Source organism: Pinus tabuliformis, chromosome Q (assembly GCF_031772625.1).
Source record: "Pinus tabuliformis cultivar Carrire ecotype Pingquan chromosome Q, CPIR1, whole genome shotgun sequence".
Lineage (NCBI taxonomy): Eukaryota > Viridiplantae > Streptophyta > Pinopsida > Pinales > Pinaceae > Pinus > Pinus tabuliformis.
Window position 1 is genome coordinate 118,701,290 of NC_142296.1, and position 23,666 is coordinate 118,724,955.

Genomic DNA, 23,666 nt, shown 5'->3' on the forward strand with positions numbered 1-23,666 from the left:
TTGTGTTTTTGTCCATTTAGAATCCATTTTTTGAAATGTCATCACCCTTTTGATTTATATCCTTATAGAAGTATTCAAAAGTTATATGTATAAATTGTATAATGATTAAGAATATTTTGATATAAAGATAACAAAGTGTAGTTCCTTAGCCTAGTGAGTCATCTATTCTATAACAACTTTTAAGTTGCAATAAACATTAAGAGTGGTGAGGTTTTATGCTTTTCCAAATTTTACGAGTGTTCAAAGAAAATAATTTAACATAATTATTTGGGCCTAGTCCAATATTTCTACACAAAGAAAAGAAATGAGAATTGTTGATGAAGATTTGGCCACCAATCCCTCCTTTTGAGGGATGATATTATGCAACAACATCGAAGAAAGCTGAACATCTTTGTATTAGTGCTTGGAAGCAATTTTTTCTTTTTCACCAATCAAGGAATTGATTCCTGAATGCTCAAGCTTTGTAGTGCTATTCAAAGAAAGGAGTGTCCGGGATCTTAAAAAATTGCTTGCTTTTTCTCTAACCAAATGCCCCATGCATGAGTTAATGGTAGGGTTTTGAGAATTGATTTATGTTGCTGTGCAGCTAAGTCTAGAGGAGATGTGTAGGTGTAATATAAGTATGTATATCAACATTTTTAAATGTCGGTTTAACATATTGATTTTATTTTTTATTTTTTCAAACATTTTAAAGCAAAATAATGCAACAAAAGGCAATATTTTTTGTCATTCAAAGTACCCAAACAATCAACAATTAAAATCATTTTCATATAAATTGAATTAAAAAATACACCTTATTTATTATTTGAAAAATTCAATTAAAATTTGTTTTTGCAAGGATCTCTTCAACATATTTCTTCAAGAAATATCTACAAGAATTGAAAGTCTTCTCTAGCTACCTATATTTTTAATTTTCCTTCCTACACATAGTGGAGAAACAAAGTAGAGTGAAATGCACATTCTCGGTGCCTTTAATTTTTGGTAATCGACCTCTTTTTCTTTCAAATGGTCAGTAATATGTCTTTGCTTCAATTAGAGTTGCATTATTTTTCCTCTTGTTTCTTGTGTTTTAGCCATTCTTTAGTAGATTTTGAAATTCTTCTAAAATTTCAAAACTTTTAAGTTGTCGCAACCATTTTATGGGAGACTTTTGAATGTTTGGAGGGCGCAAAAGGTTATTGTTTAATTTGGCATAGAAGGAAGAGATTGTTAAATGTTTAGGTTTTATTCACCTAAACCATAGGTGTGTCTCGAATGACTTTGTGTTTGAGTTATTAGGTCGTACTGTGTAGTTTGGCAACGAAGTATACGTGGGGGAAAATGCAGGGCATAGGGATCTAAACCAGAATGGGCCGATGACAATGGAATAGTTGACGCCAGGCCTAGAATTTGATAGGTTGTAGCACGTTATTTTATCTCTTAGACCTTATTTGATAGGTGGATCAGAAATGTGCACACCATTTATGATGCTTATTAAAATTTTAAAACTTTCAAATCTACATTATGTTTGCTAAGATACCCATCATACTCTATAGTGTGTATTGACAGGGTATTAACAAGTTTGTATTTACATGATTAGATAATGCATTATTATCAAGTTTATATTTACATGATTAGATAATGCATTAGAGAGGTGGTGCCATAACTATAGGGTTTATTATAATGTATTATAATATTGTGATCTATGAAAATTCAATATGATTAGTGGAGAAAATAAATGAAATCGTAAATAGAGTTTAATGTTACTTGTAAAATATTATATATATAGTTCATTCGATTGGGATGTCTAATATGTATGGATTATGTTTTATTTATTATTTAATTTTTCTTTGTGAGTTTTCTCATTTGTATTAACCTTTTTTGGCAAGTTTGTTTAGTGTTGCTTCTATTTGATCGTGGTTGATATGCTAGTCCATTGTAGTTTTCTCTCTGTTAAATTCAAACTTTCAAGGGTTTAAAAGTGTTTGAAACTTTGATGAATATTGCATATACAAAGATGTCAATAGGGATTGTAGAACACATTGATGGTGATTCTCTAGACAACTTGTCATTATTCAAAATAAGAAAATACTATCTTGGCTTGAACCTCTTTCTCCTTGCTTCAAACTCTCTATTACAATGGTCGAAAAACAGAGTGGGTGGGGAAGAACAAAAGTGAAGCTAGGAATCATCTTCTACTTAATTGCAACACCCACTTTTGTCACCATTCCTTGGTCTAATGAGAAAGGGAATTTGTATTCTTATGAGAATAAGGCATGAACAATATGAAAAGACATTTTCATAGTCCATTATACATAGGACATTGTTTCATTTTCTACTTTGTTGATGATATGAACAAGTAACTTTTAACATGAAAGTTGGTAATTCATTTCTTTGTGTATGATTAGGAGTATGAGTGATCATTATCACATGAAAATTTTCACATTAGTGAGGTTTAGAAAAGATATTTCTTATTTTACCCTAATATCTTTATATGTAAAATAAATAATTATAAATCATACCACATACCATAAACCACATAGAATGGTGTAAAAAAATTGAGCTCAATAATTACCTTTCTTTAAAAAATTGAATGTTTAATAATAATATTTTTATAGACCAACCATCTCTTTTAATAATAAATTAATATATATGCTATATTATAATGCAACTAAAATCTTTAATATAAAATAGGATCTCACTCTCTACATATCTATATGTGGTGTCCCTTCCCCAACTTAAAAAGCATTTTAATTTGGGTTCAGGGGTTTAGCTCAACTCCAACAATATCGTGGCTTTTCAAAATAACTTGAGCCTACTTCCCTGCTCACCATTATTCTTAAAAAAGTTCATATATTAATGCAAGAAAATGACATTCATAAATCTGTATCAAAATTAAAATGAGATGGATGAAAAAATAACGACCGATCATCAAACTTTCACTGGAAAGGGAGGATAAATTTGAAATTCCAAGCTTGACTGATGCTTTCGGCCATGTAAGTTTTCATTTTCGTTGATCAATTATTTTAAAAGAAAAATAATTATATCATTGTCAAAATGTGTTTCCGCATTTCTATGGTCACGTATTCAACTACCAGAATATCCCCATGCAATATTCCAAAATCTTCAACGACATACGCTCTGGCCTTTTCAACATTCAAAGACAAGATCCAATATTTAACTTTGAACTTTAATATAATAAATCACATGTTTTTGCATATTTGATTAGTTATGCAATTAGGGATAGATGGTCATTATTTGATTAGTTATGCAATTAGGGATAGATGGTCATTAGTAAGTAGGGAGGCATGATGCATGGAGGTATACGGAGGTATATGTTGATTGATGTGATGGTTGTATATATATAAAAAATTGTACATATTGGTCTAATATAATGCTTTTTCAGGGGACTAGCCCCATTTAAAAAAAAAAGGTAGGGAGGCATGAAGCAGATACATGTAGCAAATTGTATTAGGTTATTAAAGTGCTTCATAATTTACAAAGTTCCATTTGTGTTGCACAGTAAAAGCCGGTTGTAGAGCCTTTCGTCGCTTGTCCAAAAAATTGTACCCTCTCAAGCCCGAAGTGATTAAACTAATTGGTGGGCCATGTTCATTCTTTTCCAGCTATATTTTTTTAACAAAATTCACATAAATTATATGGCCATTATGCCCATCATCAAAGTGTATATTATCATAGTTATATAAATTAAATCTGCACTAAATATTCAAATCATTTATGTGTCATTTAAATTATTAGTTTTTTAATTGATATAATATATATAATAGAGATAGTATTTACAATATAACTTTTAAAATAGAAAAATATTTTTGAATTTGATTAGCGAAAAAATTATTTCAAATTACATTTTAGTTTTTTAAAAACCAGCCTAGATCTATCTTAACCACAGATCTACCAAGCGTCGAGAGGGATCAAATATCTTGAGATGCAAACCTCATTTAAGCTGAAAAGGGATTTGATCTCTCTCAGTACTTGGTAGATCTAGAGTTAAGATGGATCTCGGCTAGTATATAGTCTTCTATACTATCTCCCACCCAAAGTAGACTATGACCCTAATGCTCTTAGATTTCCTTCCACTCGAGGTAAGGGACCATGAATGAATAATTGAGGTATTAATTAACTATTATGTTGACATAAAGCGTAGCAAATGAGACATGTGAAGGATATTTTTTGAAGGACATCCCAAGTAGGGGCCTTTCCCTTTAATAAAAGCCACATGAATCATTTTTCCTGTGGAGGAAAACACATTTTTCAAATCCTTTTCTCCCACCATGGAGGATTTTGTGGCCCATTTTGTTGATCTAAATAGAGGTATCCAAATTTTGGAGAATAATCTTTGAGAGGGCTATGGGACCAAATTAAATGATGGTCTTCTTGATCAAATATGGATTAAAAATCTAACCAACAATCTATGTAAATCATTGATATAATTTTATCATTCAACTGCCTCATTATCTACCAAGTTTAAATCATTTGAAGAGAACCAGTTTTGTTGGAAAATATTTTGTTGATGAATAGCTACTTGCTGAAGGGAATATATCCCTTGTTCATTTAGTAGATGGATCAATTTATTTGAGAGCATATGGTGGTTTTTCAATCCTATCTGTGGATTTTCTCCAACAAGGACTTGTTGTCCATAGCCAATTTTCAATATGAGACCTTCACCAATGATATAGAAAGCTTGAATGACAACTTTCCATATTATAGAGCCACTTTTATGTGTTTTTATTGGGTTCTTAATCCAGTCCATTGTGAAGGAGGGTGAAATGCATTTGTTGTACATGATTTTTGCCCATATCCCATTCCCCTAAAGAATTCTCCATACTCCTTTTGCCGCCAAGGCTTTCGAAAACCATAACAATTTTTTTACACCCCAACCACCAAAAGGCTTTGGAGATGCAACGAAGGACCATGCAATAAGGGAAAATGGTATTTTCTCTTGATTTCTTGGATAATGAAATATGAAGCATATGTGTCTGATTTCGCGGAGAATGGCTGATGGAATCCATGAGGGAGAGAGGCCCAATAGACCCATATAGCTTCAATTCGCTTTGCAAAGGACGTCTACTAACTCTTGAGAACCATTTGTTGCATCATATTTGAACCCTTTTTTCAATCTTGACTAGAAGCCAATTCCAATATGCTTTGGAATATTTGTTGGGTGTGATGAGGAAACCAACATATTTGAAAGAGGAATTTATTTTATGTGGAGGTGGAAATTTTGAAAAATTCTATATTTTTCCTCCTTTGATAAGTAGTTTCCAAACATATTAGATTTATTTAAGCTGATCACCATCCTAGTAGATTTAGAGAAGAGATCCAAGATTTCTCTTAGAATTCTAAAATCCTAAAAATATTTATTGGAGTAAACGATAATATCATCCACAAACAAGAGATGTGTGAGATAAAAATTATTTTCCATTTTTATACCGTGGAAAATATTCATCCTCTTTGCATCCAATATAGTTCTACTCAGATTTTCACAACTAGAAGGAAAAGAGGGTGGGGGGGGGGGGGAGTGCATAACATTTTATGAGTCCCCTCTTCGAGTTGAAAAAAGGTGAGACAAATTTGTTTATAAGGAGGTCCATGGAGGACATAGTAACACAATTATGGACCTAGGATGCAAATGATGGGTGAAAACTAAGGTGAATAAGTAGAATATGGATGAAGAGTTAGCCAACCTAATCAAATTCCTTGGAGAGGTTGACTTTGTAAGTGAGAGCTTTCTGTTTTGAAAGATGAATGATATGGAGACCTTCTTGAGTGAGACAAATTGCTTGATGAATTTGTATTCCTTCTAGGATACCAAATTGTTCCTGGCATATATGGTTAAATAATTTAGGTTTTAGTCGAAGGAAAATGATTTTAGTAATGATTTTATAAATATAGTTACATAGAAAAATAAGCTAGAAGAAGTCAAAAGAGGATGGTGAGTCCTCTTTAGGGACAAAAGTAATAAAAGTGGAGTTGAAAGGTGTCCAAATTATTTGAGTAACACATGAATACTCCACAACTCTGAGAAGATCATCCCCAATAAAGTCGAAACAATCAATATAGAATTCAATAGGAATGTCATTTAGCCTCAAGCTTTTCTCTTTTTGAAAAGTCGTGGAGGATATTTTCCAGTTCCCTCTTTGATATTGTGCCCATCAAATCCTCATTTTCTTTGGGGTTGATGACTCTTGGAATTTTTTTTTGGAAACTCTTATTATTTTGTCTATGTTTTCTCTACCATTATGATGAAAGGTATCTTTGAAATATCGACATCCTTTTGAAGCAATGCCCTCAAAAGAGGAATATTTGAAACCATATTGTTTATTAGTTTCCCAAATAGTATTAATTCCCTTTCTTTGGTTTGCTATACTATGAAATAATTGTGTATCATCATCATGTGCTTGTAGCTAGAGGGCTCTACTTTTGAGCCTCCATTCGTGTTTAATTTCGAGTAGCAGGTTCGTTTTTTTCCCTTAAGGAATTTTATAGAAAACTTGGAATGCTCATTGAAATGGGTTGGATCAAGAAAGTTACGAAGTATCTCCAACTAGTATTCCACTTCAACAAGTTGTTTAGCATCAACCTCCTTTTTTAATCAAACCCAATTTGATATGATATTTTTAGTATTATTCATATTTTTTGGTAACTAGATAGGAGCAGATTCCCTAGATTCATGATTAAAATGGAACCATGATTGGTTGAGCTCAATGATGAGTGTGGGATCCTCCAACCAATGTGGAGTAAGTATAAATGGTCCCAATGGTTTTGATGCAGTTGTGTCCACTTCAATAAGAATAGGAGAGTGGTGTGATCCTCCCCTAGAGCTAACCCATCGCTGGATTTTTAAAGTTTTCTTCAATAAATATTTGATGTAAAAAAAAATAACCTTTTTGTGATCTGGGAGTCTCTAGTCATATTATTACTCCAGGTGGGAAGAAGCTTTACAAGGAATACATCGACTAAGTTGGCTCAGTCTAATGCTTCTATGAAAAAATCAAAGAAGTTATCTACATGTGTAGAAGCTCCCCAAATTTTATAGTGTCCAATGGACAAATTGAGGTCACCTCCAATACTAATATTGTTGTTTTGAAAGCAGTTAAGGCTAAAGAGATTTAACTTTCTAGATAAGATCCATAAATATTTCTGCAGTTGAACATTTGGTCAGAGTTTGCAACCTAGACTTCCATTACCAAGCTAGATCTAATGGACCAGGCTATGTTACATTTTATTTGAGAGTTTTTCCATCCTATAATAAGACTCCTTGAGTTCCCCGCTGCATTCGTATATATAAAATACCAGGTGGGAAAATATTTTTGCAATAACTAAAAGACTCTTGATCCATCCTTCATGGATTCTTATATGAAGATTATTTGGGGAGAGTGTAAGTCTAAATGTATTTTCAGAGCTAGTATTTTGGGAGGATTGGAAATCCCTCTATAGTTGAGGGAGATGATTTTCATTCTAAAACTCTAATTTGGGTTGTTTTTGTTGTTGTAAGGGCCCTTATTATATATTTTTGTTTTCCCAGTTTTATCTCAAAATTGGCTTGTACTTGAGCAAGAGAAAAGTATTATTTTATACCTCTACTTGATGGTTTTAAAACATCTTCATCATATGAACCCATTACACTCCCTATGTCCGAGATGAGAACGTCATAAGAAGAAGTTTTTTCAGGGAGAGGGGCATTGGGGAGAGAATGAAGGAGGTAGTGATGACCAGTCGAGGGGGGAGGGAGTAGGAAGTGGGTTTTAAGATTGAAATTTAATTGGGACAAAGGGGGAGAGGCATTGATAGGCCCTTTTTGGTGGGAGGAGGGGTGCAAGAGACAAAAGGGGAGAGGAAAGAGGGATACTAAGGTCCAATAGAGAGGAGAGGGAGAAGGGGAGAGAGTCCATGAGAGGAGACATAGAAAACAGGGAGATGATTGGATGAGTCAAGAAGGAGTGTGTAGGTGCAAGGGGAAACAAACCAAAGGGAGGAGAAATTACTAAACAAAAAGGAAGAGATGAAAACAAAACATCGGAGAGAGGGGAATTAAGCATACCTAAGGAGGGGAGGCCCTCTGAAGTAGGGGGATGAGTGTGGAACTATTGTGTCTATGGGACCACCAAAACAAATGTTGTTGATGGAAATATTAGAGGAACACCTAGCAAATTTTTCACTAAAATTGAAACTTGTGTGAGAGAGATACCAAGAGGGGTCGACTCAATGAACAATTGATGTTCCCAATTAGCTACTAGTGAATTTGACACTACCAGGAGAGTGATAGTCATCGAGCTAGTACCATGAGAAATATTGGTTGATACCTCGTGCTCCACAGAGTCTTTAGGGATTTTATTCCTAGAATTTATTTGTCTTGAGCTTTTTATAGTATTTTAATAAATGGTCATAAGCATGGAATTGACTACACAAAAAGAATTCCCTCGTAATCTAGCACTTCCCTGTGGGAGGTGTTGTCAGGTTGAATTTTCATGGTGTCCGGAAGACTAGAAGAGAGGTTGAGATCAACAAAAATCCATACCATACCCATATATCATGTGTATTTGAAAGACATGTTAGCTTCACAAGAAATCCCCTAGATGTTCCTTATTTCTTTGAGAATTTCTTTAGACAAGATTAGGGGAGGGAGGCTCAACAGAAGAACTCAAATGCGGACGACTAAGAGTTTCTCTAAGTGAGCATCAAAATCCATTGTCCACCTCTTCGGGAACAGAGTCTGAGAACCCCAAATCTATCGATTTTTTAGAATTTTCTTTGTATCTTCGCTTGAGGAAGTAATCGAACCTAAGCGATCCCTTGGCTAAGATCATGCATCTTGGTGGATAGCCTAGGAGTAGAATAATATGTTAGTTTTTCCAGTTCCCAAGGGCATCCATTGAGCATCTCTTGCTCACAAATATATTGAGTCTTAACTAATACTGAATGATCCATTTTTGAAATGTTGTGAAGCCTTTGATTTCCAATCCTAGTACAAGACATGACTCCTCTATCTTTTACTTGACGCATTTTTTGTTAAGTATGGTAGCCCTTGTGTCCAAGAAATGAGAGGATAATTGAATCAGGATGTGTACACCTTGCGAAAAATTGATGGTTCATAGATCACTAAGAAAAGCTAAATGTGACCCATGGGGTGGAATAGGGTGAAAAGACGGTGAAAACGTTGGATTCCGACAAAATTTGTTGTGTTAACATGTTTATGGAAGATGTTATGCGGAGTGTATTGGAGGTGAAACATGTAAGGAAAAACCTTGAGAGTAGGTGAAAAAAATTGTTTTATTTGGATCTATATTGATCTCAAGAGGGGGGAACGTGAGTTGACACAAGTAGTCCCATCACATACGGGTTGAGACTAAGGGAAAGATAAAGGAACACCAGCTAAGGTCATATGGATATTTGTATGGTGAGAATTGTTGGGGTGATCCATCAATACCTATTAAGGGTTGTGTTGTAAGGGGGTGGTCTAGATCTAGACCTCTATGAGAGGGTCCTCTCAGTAATTTACTTTTTCTTCAATCATTGTGGTGATTGAAGAGTAACGTGACAAGGGGAGAGTTTGAGGTGGAAAATGGGAGGTTGCATCTTGCAACCTATGACTTTGGTTGCAAAGCCCTTAACCTGTACTGCATTGTCAAAGACCACATCCAATCCTTCGTTTGAAATGTTACCCCCATATATATATCTTTTCTTTTATTTTTATAGTTTATAAAAACTTCTTTTTTTTGACAATTAATATGGAAGGTGTATAAATTTATTCATACTTAATATGGATTTAATATGTGATATTTAAAAAATATTAATAACACAATTAATCGAAATACTGGTTATAAATAAAATATTTCAATGTCCATATTAATCCATATAATTCTATTTCAACTATATATACATAATGAAAATAATTAAAAGTAAAAAATTTCTTATTTTGCTCATAACTCCTTTTTACTTTTGAGCACAAACAAATTATGTAATTCTTTCACTACTTGGTACAGAGTTACACTTGAATATGGTAAGTGAAACATTTCAATATAAACCCCGTGTATATATGTGTGTGTGTGTGTGTGAAAGATGTTTTGGAATGTTTTTGGTACTCAAAACTTAGCTATATATATATATCTATATATATAATTTAATGTTAAAATATTTTAGTGTCCACCTATTTTTTTTAATGGGGTAAACGCTTGTGAGGTATTTGAACTAGAGACCTTTTGAGGTGGAGTTCCTTCATAGAACACCCATTCATTGTCAATCCAAAGCCCCATGGGCTATTTCAATGCCCACCTTTCTATATATATATATATATATATAAACAAAGATTTGTATTAAATTATTAAAACACATTTTCGTGGATGTTATGAGCATACATAAGTAGATATAGCTTTCAAAATAACTCATACATTAACAATTAGCTCTTTCTAAATGGTAGAGATATATAAGTTTGACAAAAAACTTAACAGTGTAAATACAAAAGCAAAATTGTCAAACTTAAATTATAACATAAGAGCTTAACATTGTTACAAATGAAATCATTAAAAATAAATAAATAAAGATTTAAAAAAATGAAAAAACATAATTTTCTTTTAAATAAATATAAATTAAAATTAAAAACCAAAAAGAAAAAGAGAAATATGACCTTTAAAAATAGAAATTTAGAAAAAATATTTTTCCTATTAAGAAAATAATACATTTAACAAATATACACAATTAAAAACACAATTTTTTTTTAAATTATATATATATATATATATATATATATAAAATAAATTTATTACAAAGACATGATATAATATTAAGAAAAAAATAGAAGAAAAAAAAAACTATATATTTTTTTATAAGTTAAATTTCTATTGAAAAATTGAAACACTAATACATCCAAAGGATTTGGTTTGTCTTGGTATGCCACATGAGAGACTAAACTAGTTGAAATGCGTTGAAGTTTTTCTCATAGCTAATGGGTGAATGCATGAAGATGGGTTACACTTTTGGGCCAAATGTGGGGATGAAATTTCAAGTTTTCCCTCTTTTATCGAATTGAAACCCTCAAATTCATTTAACCATTGTGAATTTTGATTCAAAGTACAAAGACAATATGTGGAGAATTATTATTGTTCTAATCATATTTTTGGCAAAAAAAAATTATTGTCGTATAATCTCTCAATTTTCCAATAAATGCAATACTTGTCCTTACAAATTTCACACATCTTAAGAGGTATGTATGTGTTCATGTAGAATATCTTAGTCTAAATTATATATGCAAAATTATAATTTTATTTTTTTTTCGAACTTAGCGAGGTAATATTTAAGTTGCATTTTGTAGACACATGTGTTTGTGTAAGATTTTTTATGACTGTTTAAATAAATTGAAAAACCAAGAGTACACTTTTGAAGAGGACTTATACGCGAAGATAGTGGCGTTTTTTGAAATTTTTTGTTGTGTATATTTTATGTTATTGATTTTTTATTCAGCCCCTTTGAAACTGTCCAAAAGAAATTCAAGCATTATGTTTAAAGGAAATTAGATTAAAAGTATCATATTAATTTGAAGACGTCAAACTCATATGCCATTGAATAGAGGATTATTTCACGAATCTAACATGATCAACTCTGCCACTTAAGGATAAATTCTACCCTAAATCCACTAGGATACAAAATGGGGTTGCAAAGAAATATGTAGAAGGGGTGCTAAAGTTGTGATTTTTAGAACCTCTGGAGCTCGATGGAAAGCTTAAAACACTCGATTGAGAACTTAATTTAAAAATTCATATAGATTGATCGAGTGTTAAAGAAACCCTCGATCGAGTCGTGTAGTTGGTTAACCAGTGGCTCAATCAAGTTATAATATCAATTGAGCATATAGCTCAATCGAACCTATATCTTGATTGAGCTTGTAACTCAATCGAGCCATAAAAGCCTAACAACCCACTAACCACTTGCCAAATTTATTAATGCCATTTATGTAAAATTCTACGACTTAGTAGCTTGATCAAGCATCTGCTATCAATCCAAAAAAAGAAAAATAATACTAAATTCAAATGTAGAAAAAATAACAGCAAACATTTACTCACAAAGAAATGTTAGAGAGGGAAAATTACAAAAGAATTCACAACAAAAATGGAAAAGTGGAGATTTAGATCTAGAAAAGGAAATAAATTTCCAATCACATAGGAAATACGAGAAAAAGGATGAGAAAAAAAAGATAAACATTGAGAGAACAAGAAGATCATGCAATTAAAGAAATTCATGCAAATACAGGTAATTCAAGTTATCTCACTTTTCATATTACTTGCTTCATATTGTATGCATTAGGAAATATTTTGCAAACAAGAAAAAAATGGAGAATGAAACAATAAAACTAATTTAAAATAAGCATAGAAAGTAATACTATGTATTTCAAAATTAGGATGTAACAACAACTAAAGAAACCACTTGAAACCACAATTTATTGGAATTTTCTAAAACCACTTGAATTCATGCAAATTATGAACCACCTTCGAATTTTTATGGTTTAGGATAACCCACAAAAACTAAGGATGTTATTTAACCAAAGAAAACCAGTGTAACATAATTTTCATATAATATTTACATGAATTACAATTAATGGAAATTTATTTACAAGAGGGATTAGCAAAAATGGTTGTCACATAGGTGCTCCAAAACCTATAAACATTAGTTTGATTGATGCTTGATATATTTGTAGGAGTTAAAAGAGAGAAAGTGTGTTAATATCTAGAAGGAACAAGAGTAACCCTCCTTCCAATGTGCATGTTGAGAAGACATTCTTTGTTAAACATATAAAACAACATTAAATTTTCATGACATCCATCATCATATATAACATTTAATGGTTCCTTGAATCTTAAATTATGATCTCTACCTTTCAAAATCTCACAAATTTGTTCTTTCAATTCTCACATGAAGGTTATGAGAAATTTTTAAAGAGAACAATTTTTTTAAAGACATACAAAGTGTATTGTAGATTCATGCTTGCACGAAAAGGAGTGCATTATTGAATATCACTATAATTCTCCATGGAAGGCTCATGTGACTATTCAATATTAAATTCATAAATAATAAATAAATTAGCATGCATGTATTGATGGTATTCTAGAAATGCTTACAATGTTAATCTTCTTAGATTGTGGCAATCTAATGTTGAATAAATTCATCTAGTTGTTTCTCAACATGTGATCATGAACCATATTGTAAAGTATGGTTCAAAACTTAAAAAGAGGAGCCTTATTTTAAACTTTGTCAACATTTGATGAAAATAATTGAAAACATAAAAGACATTGGATATACATCTTTGCACATGCATAAAAAGGGTTACTTGTAGAAACATATAGTTTTTAAAATCCTCTTACCCCTCCTTGTGCCCTACTTGATTGTTGTGCTAAAATTTCCATGTACATTCTCCCAAAAAACCACTCAAATAATTTGTGCTCCTCTTCACCATAAATGAGAACAATGCACATTTATTGTTGATAAGATCATCTTCGTTGTTCTCGAAATCCACAAAAACCTTGATATCTTGATTTCTTTTTGTTTCCTTATCAACAATTTCATTGGCCTTCTCATACTTCTTATCCCATATTTCTTCTACGTTTTTTTGGAATTGTGAAATTCTTTGTAGTTATGATAATTTCTTCTTACTATTGTTTTATGGTAATTTTAGTTACACATTTTAAAACGCTAAATGATATGGTGCTTCTAATGAAGAAAAACCTTTCCAACTAATTTGATTTTGTATAGTAGGCTTTCAAATATTAACATATTTAAAAAATGTTTAATAGGTTCCTTCTTGTATCGTGGAGTGTGTATTTATGTATTGTATGGTTTCTTAGTCACAAATTATCTTATCTAGTTGATTAGGTTTGTATAAAATTATAGACATAGATTTTGTTTTCTCTCATGAAGTAAACTTGGCACTTCAGTTTGGTAACCACTACCTTGATTTTTCAAGAATCACCCATTCTCTCAAATTCAAAAGATTCGACATATCATTAAGTTAGTAATAATTTCATCTAAAATATGTATTTAGACTTCATATATAAGAATTTAAAGTTAATTTCTAATACGCCTTAGTTCAACAATCTTGGAAATTATTATACAATATTTTCTTCATCAACTTTGCTATATCTTCATCCTTTTCTAATTTTTGAGCCACACTCTTTGGCTTCTTTAGTAAACCCTCCAAATATTCTAATTTTATTCTTAACATGTATTCTTTTTTAATCACTTAAATATATTTCATTCTCTTCTCAATCCCTTTTACTTGACATTGTATCTAAATAATTGAAATGTTTGGTAAATGAGATATATGAACAAAAATATAATACCATCTTCATTACAATAGGGATCACTTTTAGTTTGGGATTTATATCGTCTTTTGAAGAGATGGAAAATTGTTGCTAAAAAGAAATAATTTTGAGAAAGGTATTGAAATTCTTCACTTGGTAAATGTGACTTGTGAAACCAAACAAAACTTCAAACCTAGATTCACTAGTTAAATTTTGGGGTTATATCTAACAATAGATCACCTTTATCACACTTTCTTCAATCCCATGCCCAAATGGTTTTAATTTTTTTCATTCCTTAAACATGTGTTGGGGAGAAAGTGAAGAGATATCATTTCTTGCGGGACTTGATTACTTAGGAAATAGGTATATTGGAAATTTACTCTCGAATATCTCTAATTTTATTTTTAACACCTATTCTTTTAAAACATTTTTCTCTTTCCTTCTCTTCTCACAATCCCTTTTATTTGGCATTTGATTTTAATTCAAATGTTTGGTGAATGAGATGTATGAACAAAATTATAACAACATCCTTGCTATAGAGATAACTGTTAGTTTGAGATTGATATAGTCTTTTGAAGAAACGAAAAAGTGCTACTAAGAAGAACTAATGTTGAAAAAGGTAAAATGCTTCACATTGTAGGTTTTAACCCTGTACATAAATTAACTACATACGATTTCTAAAAAACAGAAAATAAACAATGGCAAGAGAATAAAACATAAAACAATATACATAGATATTTTCCCTTGGATCCCAAAACTGGGACTGCCAGATTGATTTTTCATTATATTCCTTCCAATGTTACAACGCATATATATACATGTCGTAGCATTCATAAACCCCAATCCATTAACCCTGGATTAAAACATAATGGTAGTTCCCTTGACCAGATCTACAAGATACCATAGGAAAAAAACCATCATGCCCAATACCATATGGAAAACCCATGCACAAAACCATAGGTAGGTTCGCCCACCTAATATAGGGTCCAAAAAAATAACTCCGAGGGTGCTGCCCTGAACCTCTTAGAGGGGGGCTACCACCCCCCTAAAACCCCCAAACAGGGGGTGTTTCATCCCCCGCTACGCCCTGTGCAATGAAGGGGGGGGGATACTACTCCCCCTCTAACCCCGTGCTTCACACGTGCGATTAGTCGTGGAAAGAATATATCACACACCCAAAACTCTCCCAATTGTTGTTTTCTTTCCACGCAGGGGGTCACATGAGAGATTAGTCAATGGTCCATCCCTGCAACACCCATTGTTTATCTACACCAAGAAAAATTCTCAGTGCTTACAAACTTCGCCAATGCATCTACAACATTCTTCAAAGTGTCCGCCTTTACCATCAACACCTTTTTGTCCTCAACCATATCCCTCACAAATTGATACTGAACATTAATGTGCTTTGTCTTTCAATGATAAGCAGGGTTCTTTGCCAAGAAAATTGCACTTTGGTTGTCACAGTCTATCATTATAGCTCATTGTACTAACCCCATACTTGAATACAATCTCTGCAACCAAACTGCTTCCTTGCTTGCATGGGTGGTTGCCATGTATTCTGCTTGTATAGTTGAAAGTGCCACTACATACTGTCTCTTGCTCATCTGTTGGGTGTGGAGCTTGATTATCTTCTACATTCAAAGGCTTCAGCCGGATGTATACCCCAGGAAGACTGTACACCCCTCTATGTGGGGGGGTGCGGGGGGGACTTGTCCCCTCCGCGGGGGTAAATCCCCCCCTGGCTGGGGGGCCCGGGGGCTAGCGCCCCTGAAGCTAAAAGTAGATATAAAAATGCCTTGTAAAAGTATAGTAATTTCTAGTCAATCTGGGCCGTTCATTAGGCGGATGATCTGATGGTAGAAGTTATGTTTAATTTAGGGTTTTTTGCCCTAGAAGGAGACCCCTCACTACATATGAGGGAATTGTATTACGTCTATGCAGATCTGTATTCTAATTGAGGAAGAGAGAGGATATTGAGAGCAAAGAGGGTGTTACAACGGATCTGCTGTAGGTTGTATCTCTTCAGTTTGTTGGATAATATAAAAGGAAGGACTGGTTGTTTCTCCATGGACGTAGCCCAAACTGGGTGAACCATGTATATCTGTGTCTCTCTTGCTTTATGTGTTTTCTGTGATTATATTTCCGCAATGTTTTGTGTGTTCCATTGCTCCGTAATATATAATTTTCTAACAACTGGTATTAGATCCGAAGGTCTATTTTGCTGATAAACTCGCAGGAGAGAAGGGTTCCTGGTTCGAGTGGGAGAAATGGTGGAAGATGGTAGGTTTAGGGTCGAAAAATTAAACAGCCAAAACTACCAGCTGTGGAAGATGCAGATGGAAGATTATATGTATCAGAGAGATCTGTACCTACCATTGAGTGGAAAGACAAAGAGGCCGACGAGTATGACAGAGACAGAATGGGATATTCTAGACAGAAAGGCACTTGGAACAATACGGCTGTGCCTAGCGGCGTTGCTAGTGTTTAATATTTCAAAGGAAATGACAACACAGGGTTTAATGTCGGCATTGGCCAAACTATATGAAAAACCCTCGGCCTCAAATAAGGTATTTCTTATGAAGCATTTATTTAATATGAAGATGTCAGAAGGTGGATCTGTTGTAGACCATTTAAATGATTTTAATATAGTTACAAGTCAGTTAAGTTCTGTAGGGGTAAATTTTGATGATGAAGTTAGGGCTCTATTATTTTTATGCTCATTGCTAGAAAGTTGGAATGGTTTAGTTATGGCCATTAGTAACTCTGTCTCTGGGTCTAGTACTTTAAAGTTTGATGATGTTGTCGGTGCAATCCTTAGTGAGAGAATGCGACAAAAAAGCTCCAGTGAGACATCAGGTAATGCTTTGAGTGCAGAGTCTAGGGGAAGAAAAATGGAAAGAGGAAAGAGCTCTGGATATCGTAGTAAGTCAAGAAAAGGTAGATCCAAGTCTAGATCAGGGATAGTGTGCTGGAAATGCGGGAAGAAAGGACACCTAAAGAAAGGCTGCAAGTCTCAGAAGGGAAAAGAAGGAGACACACAACAAGAAAACAATCATGAAGCGAATGTAATAGGTGATGTGTCGCAAGATGCTTTGATTCTTTCATCAAAAAATATTATTGATGCCTGGGTGGTAGATTCAGGGGCCTCATTCCATGCCACACCTAGTAGGAAAAATTTTCATGATTATGTTCAAGGAAATTTTGGACAGGTTCGATTGGGTGATGATAAACCCTGTAAAATCGTTGGAATGGGTACAATTTTCATAAAATAGCAAAATGGAAATCAGTGGCTATTAAAGGAGGTAAGGCATGTTCCAGATGTGAAGAAAAATTTGATTTCAACAGGGCAGTTGGGAGGTGAAGGTTACGTAACTACCTTCACAGATAAAACCTGGAAGGTCACTAAAGGATCCCTGGTAATAGCGAAAGGAGAAAAGGTTGGTACATTGTATTTATGCAATGGTATTTCTAATTTTGTTAATGCTTTAACCTCTATAGGAGAAGATAGGGCATTGTGGCATCATAGGCTCGGGCACATGAGTGAGAAGGGGATGTAGATTCTTCATTCAAGAAATTTTTTGCCAGGTTTGAAGCATGTTGATTTAAAATTATGTGAGAATTGTGTTTATGGAAAACATAAGAGATTCATATTCCTTGGAGTTTGGAAAGAAAAGAAGAGCGAAAAATTAGAGCTTGTGCATACAGATGTATGGGGACTTGCTCAGGTATCATCTATTGGTGGCTCTCATTATTATGTTACTTTTATTGATGATGCAACTAGAAAAACCTGGATTTATTGTATTCGAAATAAATCTGATGTATTTGATACTTTCAAGAAGTGGAAAGCTTTGGTTGAAAATGAGATAGGAAAAAGGTTGAAGTGTCTCAGATCAGACAATGGAGGTGAATATTGCAGCAAAGAGTTTGATGCGTACTATTCAGAGAATGGAATTCGCAGAGAGAAGATAGTTCCAGGAACACCACAAGAAAATGGTGTGTCAGAAAGGATGAACAGGACAATCATGGAGCGTGCAAGGTGCATGAGATTGCATGCAGGATTGCCTTTACAATTTTGGGCAGATGCTATAGATATTGTTGTTTATCTAATAAACGGAGGTCCTTCAAGTTCCTTGGATGGTGGTATTATAGAGGAGGCATGGACAGGTAAAAAGTTAAACTACTCCTTTTTGAAGACTTTTGGTTGTGAAGCCTTTGTCCACATTAACAAAGAAAATAGAACAAAGCTTGAGGCAAAATCAAAGAAATGTGCCTTTATTGGATATGGTGTTAATGATTTTGGTTATCGCTTATATGATTATGAAAATCACAAAATCATTAGGAGCAGAGATGTAATATTCAATGAAAAGGTCTTGCATAAGAATCAGTTGCAGGAAAAGAAACAGGAAGAAGAAAATAGAGAATACACAATGCTTGACAATATCACAGGAAAAGTGATGGTGCCTGAAAATCATAATGATCAACAACCAGAACAACGACCACAATAGCAAAAAGCACTTCAAACACCTGAAAGTGGTGTTAGAAGATCTACCAGGATAAGTACATCCCCTGAACGATACTCTCCTTCATTATATTATGTATTGTTGACTGATTCTAGTGAACCAGAATGTTATGAAGAAGTAGTGCAAGTAGAAACCAGGAAGAAGTGGGAGCAAGCCATGAAAGAAGAGACGGACTCCTTAGCACATAACCAGACTTGGGACTTAGTCAGGTTGCCTGTAGATAAAACAACATTGCAGAATAAATGGGTTTACAGGCTAAAGGAAGAAGATGGAGGAAAACAGAGGTACAAAGCTAGACTTGTGGTGAAAGGGTTTACACAGAAGAAAGGTATTGATTTTGATGAAATATTTTCTCCTGTTGTTAAAATGACTTCAATCAGAACTATTTTAAGTCTAGTAGCAATTGAATATTTGCATCTTGAGCAGTTAGATGTAAAGACAACCTTTCTCCATGGAGATCTGGAGGAAGAGATATATATATGCAGCAACCACAAGGATATAAGGTAAAAGGGAAGGAGAAACTAGTGTGCAGGTTGAAGAAGAGATTTTATGGCTTAAAATAGGCTCCAAGATAGTGGTATCTAAAATTTGACAGGTTTATGTCTGAACAAGGTTATACTAGATGTCACTCTGATCATTGTGTTTATCTCAAAAGGAAAAATGATGGCAGCTATATTATATTGTATGTATATGACATGCTTGCTGCAGGTTCTAACATGCAAGAAATAAATGTGCTCAAAAGTAAATTGGCAAACTCATTTGCAATGAAGGATTTGGGTGCTACAAAACAAATCCTTGGTATGAGAATAACTAGAGACAGGAAGAATCGCAAATTAACATTGTCTCAAAGTGAGTACATAGAAAAGGTGTTGAAAAGGTTTAATACGCAGAATGCAAAACCAGTTAGTATACCTTTGGCTAGCCATTTCAAATTAAGTAAGGAGGCGTGTCCAAAGACTCAGGAAGAAATGGCTCATATGTCTAAAGTTCCATATGCATCAACAATGGGAAGCTTAATGTATGCAATGGTCTGCACAAGGCCTGATATTGCACATGCAGTGGGAGTTGTAAGCAGGTACATGAAAAATCCAGGAAAAGAACATTGGATGGCAGTGAAGTGGATTCTCAGGTATTTGAGAGGTACCACAAATCAAGCATTATGCTTTGGTGGTTCAAACATTGCTCTACAGGGATATGTTGATGCAGATATGGTAGGTGACAGAGATAGAAAGAGGAGCACTACAGGATATGTATTTATTGTAGGTGGAACAACTGTCATTTGGGTTTCAAAAATCCAAAGTGTTGTTGCACTTTCAACAACAGAAGTAGAGTATGTTGTTGCTACAGAGGTTAGTAAAGAAATGATTTGGTTACAAAGCTTTCTAGATGAATTGGGTAAGAAGCAGGAGTTGGGCAAGTTATACAGTGATAGCCAAAGTGCCATACATCTTGCAAAGAACTCTGCATTTCATTCCAAGACTAAGCATATACAACTCGAGTACCATTTCATATGGTCAGCATTGGAAGATGGACAATTGAAGCTGGAAAAGATACACACTAGCTAGAATCCTGTAGATATGTTAACAAAAGTTGTAACTAGGGAGAAACTGAGAACCTGCTCAGTTTCAATTGGTCTTCAAGTATGATGAAGAAGATGAGAAACAGCCAAGTCCAAAGTGGAGTCGTTATCTAGCAAATCAAGCAGCGATGGAGTTGTTGTAATCAGTCTCCAAGTGGGAGATTTTTGGGTGTGGAGCCTGATTATCTTCTGTATTCAAAGGTTTCAGCCGGATGTATACCCCAGGAATACTGTACACCCCTCCATGTGGGGGGTGGGGGGGTGGGGGGTGGGGGGGTGTGGGGGGGACTTGTCCCCCTCGGCTGGGGGGTCCGGGGGCCAGCGGTCCCCCGAAGCTAAAAATAGATGTAAAAGTGCCTTGTAAAAGTCTAGTAATTTCTAGTCAATCTTGGCCGTTCATTACGCGGATGATTTGACGGTAGAAGTTATGTTTAATTTAGGGTTTTTTGCCCTAGAAGGCAACCCCTCACTATATATGAGGGAATTGTATTACGTTTATGCAGATCTGTATTTTGAGTGAGGAAGAGAGAGGAGATTGAGAGCAAGGAGGGTGTTACAGCGAATCTGTTGTAGGTTGTATCTCTTCAGTTTGCTAGATAATATAACAGGAAGGACTGGTTATTTCTTCATGGACATAGCCCAAACTGGGTGAACCACATATATCTGCGTCTCTCTTGTTTTATGTGTTTTCTATGATTATATTTTTGCAATATTTTATGTGTTCCATTGCTCCGTAATATATAATTTTCTAACATCATCCAATTGACTGCACCTCCAAATAGGTTAAACACATACCCACTTGTAGATATTCTCTGATCCATATATCTAGTCGAGTCTGCATCAACAAACCCATGGATGTCCAAAAATTTGTCCAATCCTAGTCTTCCTTAGTAGCACATACCATAATCACTAGTTCCATGCAAATACCTGAAAACTCGCTTCATTGTTATATACTACTCCTTCCCTGTTTTTGACATAAAACTTATCAATACTCCCACTACATGTACAATGTCTGGTCTAGTACAAACCATTGCATACATCAGGCTACCAACTACACTTGCATATGGAACACAGGACATGTCCTCTTCCACTTCTTATGTCTTGGGACATTGTTCAACATATAACTTTACATCTATAGTAATAGGAAGCTTCATCGGTTTACTATCATGCATATTAAACCTTTGTAGTATTGTCTCGACATACTTCCTTTGGTTTAACCATAGCTTCCTCTTTTCCCAATCTCGTTTAATTTCCATGCCCAAAATATAGTTTGCAGCACCAAGATCTTTCATGTCAAATTTGGAGGACAATTGGGTCTTCAATTCCTGGATAATTTATTTGTCATTTCCAATCAAAAACATATCATCCACATACAAGACTAGATAAATAAAAAATCACCAATTAATTTAAAATACACATAGTGATCCACTTTTCTTCTGGTGAAGACAAGTTGCCGTATAAATGTATCAAATTTATGATACCATATCCTTGGTGATTACTTTACCCATACAAAGGCTTTTTTAATCTGCATACTAGTTCTTGCATTCCATAGAAAATTTTAGGGGCGAATGTTCGCCCTTTGGTGAAATTAAGGGGTTTTAAATTTTTGGTGGGCGAATATTTTGTATCATAGCACATTTTTACAAATCACCTCAAATAGCCCACCTTATTTTAAGGAAGAGGGTAAAAAAGGTAAATTTAGCCCTTGAAACTAAGAGTTACAACCTTCCATTCGCCCATTTTCAAGAATATGTTTTATTTAAGTGAATCCTATGGGCCAAATACCATATTTATAAAAGAGGTATGGTAAATTAATAAAAATATAAATAAATGAGAGGTATGGTAAATAAATAAAACATTTTTTATATTTACTCCATAAGTCACCTTATATACATGCAAGGGTGTAAACAAATAAAAATATAAGTAAAGTGGAGGTATGGTAAATAAATAAAACTTCTTTTTATACTTACTCAAAAGGTATGGTAAATAAATAAAAATATAAATAAACTAGACGTATGGTAAATAAATAAAACCTCTTTTTATATTTAGTCCATAACCCTCGTTTTATTTAGGAAGGCTCAAGAAAGAGGTTTTATTTAAGTGAATCCTATGGGCCAAATACCATATTTGTAAAAGAGGTATGGTAAATTAATAAAAATATAAATAAACGAGAGGTATGGCAAACAAATAAAGCATTTTTTTATATTTACTCCATAAGTCACCTTATATTTACGAACACTCAAAAAATGCGTTATATTTAGGTGAAACCTATGGGCAAAATACTATGGGACAAATACCATGGACTAGATTGTTATTAATACCATGCAAAAAGACATTATTAACCCTAATATTAGTATTAATAAAAATAAAAATGGCACATGGTATTGACCCATGGTATTCACCTGGAATGTAGCCTATTTAAATGGGGAGTTAAACCAGCATAGATCCATCTTTACTCTAGATCTACTAACCCCCGAGAGGTATCAAATATCGTGATATGCAAACTAGCATAGAGTGAAAAAATATTTGATCCCTCTCGGGGCTTGGTGGATCAAGAGTAAAAATGGATGTTGTAATTTAATGTATGTTAAACATTTTAGCTTGGTTAAAATAAAAAATAAAATAAAATTCAACTATTAATTTTATTAATTTTTATAAATTACTAATAGTAATTTTTAAGCTCCAAGTTTATGATAACCCATGGTATTGACCCATGGTAATACCATGGTACTAATGTGAGCATAGACTATTTAAAGGGGCAATTCTATCATCTTAGATCCATCTTAATTCTGGGTCTACCAAGTGCTCAGAGGGATAAATAGATTCATCCCCCTAAGTGGTAGATGTGGAGTTAAGATGGATATAGGTTGGTTTTTATGATAATGAAGATATTAAATAGACTTAGGAAATTATATTGTAAAAACATCTTAAGGTGAATGGTTAAAGCATAGACATTGGACAAGTATATTTGTATACTTCTGTTTTAAACTGAAACAAATCCATGGCTAAAAGGAATGGATTGATTGCACTAGTCATCCTTCTATAACTTTCCAACATATGCTGGAGTAAACAGATTGTAAGTTGGGTAATTTTTCTAACTGCAAACAGGAACATACTTGTGTATTGGCAGGGTGGTTACGAGGTCCCTAGAAGTGATGAATTTGAATTTTTCTTGGTTTTATATATATTATTAGGTTTTTTCTCATGCTTTCTGTGAATGACAGGGGTGAATTTTATCCTACACCCACTAGGTTATCGATATGTAATTTCGGTAATTTT